At 53.1% G+C, this 4974-nt stretch overlaps 1 pseudogene; it reads left to right on the top strand.

The window, feature by feature from the left end:
* The first annotated feature begins 2165 nt into the window (after positions 1-2165).
* Positions 2166-2689, top strand: LOC106002876 (annotated as a pseudogene).
* Positions 2690-4974: the final 2285 nt, after the last annotated feature.

Below are 4974 nucleotides of genomic sequence, written 5' to 3'. Positions count from 1 at the left end.
GGAAGAGGAGGACCCTGACACCCTGCACCCCTAAGGTGGGTTTTCCATTACCTCTGGGCCCTGGGACCCTGGTACCCCAGATTCCTGTGACCTGTGACCCCTGCACCCCCTGAACTCTGCACCCCAGGACCTTTGCTCCCTGGGCTTTTCCCCTCTGAACTTGGGGGAACCTAGGACCCAGGACCCCCGTGACAGATGCCCTCCCTCACCCCCCAGATTGGTGACCTCTGATCCCTGCACCCCTGAACTTCCCATTCCCTCTTCCTGACTCACTCACCCCTGAACTTTGCACCCCAGGACCTTGGCTCCCTGATCTTTCCCATGTCCCAGGTGTCCCCCCTCCCCTGACCTCTGTCTCCCCCCTCCTTGACCTTTGAACTCCTTTGCTGGCTGCACCCCAGGACCTTTGCTCTCTGGGCCTTTGACCCCCTCTTCCCAGGAATCCTTGTGCTTTCCCCCCAATGAACTTTGGGGTCCTGGGAACCCCAGGATTGACCATGTTTCCCCCTGCATCTCCCTGACCCCTGACCTCTCCTCCTTGACCCCCCAGAACCCCCAAATCCCTACACCTCCCCCTTTCCCCCCTCCCAGGATCCCCTGTACCCCAAGATCCCCTCACCCCCCTCCACCCCTCATCCAGGCCCCCTCACCTGGTCTGTCTGTCTGTCTGTCTCTTTGTCCTGTGTCTCCAGACAGCACAGCACAGCTTGTGGGCTCCTCTTTTATCTGCCCAGGCCCAGATGTCCCCACCCCGCCATGCTGCGGCCTGAGCCTCAGCTCCGCCCCACACAGCCTGGGCTAAGGGAGGGTGTCAGTGGGAAAAGGAGGGAGGGGAAGCAGGGAAGAAAAAGAGGGGGTGGGGGTTAGGGAGAGGGGGATGGGGAGACCCTGAATCTCCCCCACCAGGCCAGGCGGGGAAGCGGGGGATGCTGGGGAGGGGGAGGAAGAAACGGCCAAAGAGAAAGTTCTGGAAGGAAAGAGAGAGGAGGAGGAGGAGGGGAGAGGAAGGGGAAAAGGCCGGACCTGTGGGGTGGGGGGCACAGAGCTGAGAAAGAGGGGGTGTGGGGGGAGGAGGGGGGATAGACAGACAGACAGACAGAGAGGAAACGCAGCCAGAAAGACAGAGGAATGGAGTCAGAGACAGACACACAGACAGACACACAGATAGACAGAGAGAGACAGAGAGACAGAGACAGACAGACACACAGACAGGCAGATAAACAGGGACAGACACACAGACAGACAGAGAGGGAAAAATAGACAGACACAGAGAGACAGACAGAGAGATACAGACATACAAATATAGACAGACAGAGACAGACAGACAGACAGACACAGAGAGAGATGAACAGACAGACAGACTCAGAGAGACAGAGACAGACAGAGAGAATGACAGATGGACAGACAGAGACAGAGAGACAAAACAGACAGAAACAGATAAACAGAGAGAGACAGAGACACAGAGAGACACACAGACAGAGAGAGATGGAGAGACAGACACAAATACAGAGAAACACAAGAGACAGACAGACACACAGAGAGGCAGATGAACAGGGACAGACACAGACAGAGAGAGAAAAATAGACAGACACAGACAGACAGACAGAGAGATACAGACAAATATAGAGACAGACAGACAGAGACACACAGAGAGATACAGACAGATAAATATAGAGACAGACAGACAGACACAGAGACAGAGAGAGAGAGATGAACAGAGACAGACATGGACAGAGAGACAGACACAGAGACAGACAGACACAGATAGACAGAGACAAACAGATACAGAGACAGACACAGAGAATGACAGATAGACAGACAGAGACAGAGACAAACAGAGAGAGACAGATGAACACAGACAGACAGACTCACAGACATAGACAGACAGATGGACACAGAGAGACAGAGACAAATACAGAGAAACACAAGAGACAGACAGACACACAGAGAGGTAGATGAACACGGACAGACACACAGACAGAAACAGAAAAATAGACACAGAGCGATAGGCAGAGAGATACAGACAGACAGACACAGAGAGACAGATGAACAGAGACAGACATACAGAGACAGACATGGACATAGAGATAGACAAAGAGACAAATAGAGACCGAGAGACACAGACAGGGACAGACAGACAGACAAAGAGACAGAGACAACTTCCGGGCGGGAGCGAGGTGACCCCGGTTGCTGCGGGGTTCGGCGGCGGAGCAGCCATGAGGGCGCACCTGGCCCGGCGCTACCTCAGCGATGGCTCGGGGGAGCCCGACCCCCTGAATATGCCCGTGTTTCCGCCCGACTACGGCCTCCCGGACCGCAAGGAGCGCGTGATGGTGGCCACGCAGCAGGAGATGAACAATGCGCAGCTGAGCCTGGAGCAGCGCGACTACTGCGCCCACTACCTCATCCGCCTGCTCAAGTGCAAGCGCGACAACTTCCCCAACTTCCTGGCCTGCAAACATGCCCAACACGACTGGGACTACTGCGAGCACCAAGACTACGTGATGCGCATGAAGGAGTTCGAACGCGAGCGGCGGCTGCTGCAGCGCAAGCATGGGAGGGAACAGAGGGCAGCCAGAGTGGCCAAGGGTGAGGTGATCGGCGAGGTGGGCTTCGAGGTGGCCTTGTAGGGGCCGCTCCGCCCTGTGAGCCCGCCAGAAATAAACGCCTGCCTGCGGGCACGCCTCAAAAAAAAAAAAAGAGACAGAGACAAATACATAGAGAGAAACACAGAGAGACAGATGAACAGAGACAGTCAGACACAGAGAGAGACAGACACACAGATAGAGAAAGACAGAGACAGACAGACAAACACACAGATACAGGGACAGACAGACAGAGACACAGACACAAACACAGAAAAATGGAGTCAGAGACAGACAGACAGACCCAGAAAGAGACAGACAGACAGACAGAGACAGACAAATGGACAGAGAGACAGACAGACACAGACAGATAACCAGAGACAGACAGACACAGACAAAGACACAAATGGACATAGAGACAGACAGACAGACACAGAGATAAACAGACCGATGGAGAAACAGACAGACAGAAAGTCACAAAGAGAAATAGAGACAGACAGAAATAGAGATAGACAGACAGACAGACAGACACAGAGAAACAGATGAACAGAGACAGACAGACAGACAGAGAAATAGACAGAGAAACAAACAGAGACAGATGGACAGACAAATGGACAGACAGAGGCAGACAGAGAGACAGACAAATGGACAGACACAGAGAGACACAGAGTCAGACAGGGACAGACAGACGTACAGACAGAACCATAGAGACAGAGAAATGGTAAAAGAGAAAAAAGGAGTCAGAGACAGACAGACGGATGGACAGACAGAGACAAATACAGAGTGAGACATAGAGAGACAAACGGACAGAGACAGATAGAGATTGAGACACACAGAGACAGACAGACAGATGAAGACAGACAGACACACAGAGAGACCGACAGACGAACAGACAGAGACAGACACAGAAAAATACAGAGAAACACAGAGACAGACAGACAGACACACAGAGACAGATGAACAGACACAAACAGAAACAGACAGAAAAATGGAGTCAGAGACAGACAGACAGACAGAGACAGAAAGAGACAGAGACAGACAGATGAACAGAGGCAGAGACAGACAGACAGAGACAGACAGACAGATACAGAGAGACACACAGAGACATAGAGACAAATGGACAGAGACAGAGTGACAGACAAACAGACTGCGAAACAGAAAGAGACACAGAGACAGACAGAGACAGAAATACAGAGACTCACAGAGACAGACAGAAAGACATAAGAAGGAAGGAAGGAGAGAAGGAGGGAAGGAAGGAAGGAAGGAGGGAAGAAGTGGAGGGAACGAAGGAAGGAAGGAAGGAGGGAAGGAAGGAAGGAGGGAAGGAGTGGAGGGAACAAAGGAAGGAAGGAAGGAGGGAGGAAGGAAGGAAGGAGTGGAGGGAACGAAGGAAGGAAGGAAGGAAGGAGGGAAGGAATGAAGAAAGGAAGGAGGGAAGGAGGGAAGGAAGGAAGGAAGGAGGGAAGGAAGGAAGGAAGGAGGGAAGGAAGGAAGGAAGAGGAGGAAGGAAGGAAGGAAGAGGAGGAAGAGGAGGAGGTGGAGCAGCAGCAGCCACAGGGGGAGGAGGAGGCGCAGGCTTTTCCCACATCTTGGTCTCATTTCCTGCTAATTCCTTCCAGATGTTTCCAGCTTCCTCCAGGCCATGATTCATGCTGGGCCTGCAGGAGAAAAAAAAGCCACAGCAGCAGAGGCTTCCAGTTTCCCTGCGCCCCTCCTCCCCCCACCCAGCTGCTGTTCCACGTTGCACACAGGAAGGACTCAGCCATCAGCACCCAGCATGGGTGCTGTGGGCCCCGAGCTCGGTGCTTCTCCTAGGCCCTGGGTTGGACCAGGGAGGAAGGAAGGAAGGAAGGAAGGAAGGAAGGAAGGAAGGAAGGAAGGAAGGAAGGAAGGAAGGGAAGGAAGGAGGGAAGGAAGGAAGGGAAGGAAGGAGGGAAGGAAGGAGGGAAGGATTGGAGGGAAGGAGGAAAGGAAAGAAGGAGGGAAGGAAGGAGGGAAGGAAGGAAGGAGGGAAGGAAGGAAGGAAAGAAGGAAGGAGGGGAGGGAAGGAAGGAAGGAAGGACAGGAGAGAAGGAAGGAGGGAAGGAAGGAAGGAGGGGAGGAGGGAAAGATTGGAGACAAGGAAAGAAGGAAGAAGGGAAGGATTGGACGCAGGAAAGGAAGGAGGGAAGGAAGGAAGGAGGGAAGGAAGGAAAGAAGGAAGGAAGGAAGGAAGGAAGAAGGGAAAGAGGGAAGGATTGGAGAGAAGGAAGGAGGGAAGGAAGGAAGGAGGGAAGGATTAGAGGGAAGGAAGGAAGGAGGGAAGGATTAGAAAGAAGGAGGGAAGGAAGGATGGAGGGAAGGAAGGAAGGAGGGAATGAAGGAAGGATTGGAGGGAAGGAAGAAGGAA

This window comes from Dipodomys ordii, unplaced genomic scaffold (assembly GCF_000151885.1).
Source record: "Dipodomys ordii isolate 6190 unplaced genomic scaffold, Dord_2.0 Scaffold1000003847, whole genome shotgun sequence".
In the NCBI taxonomy this organism is placed as follows: domain Eukaryota; kingdom Metazoa; phylum Chordata; class Mammalia; order Rodentia; family Heteromyidae; genus Dipodomys; species Dipodomys ordii.
This window is presented reverse-complemented; position numbering and strand designations above follow the sequence as displayed.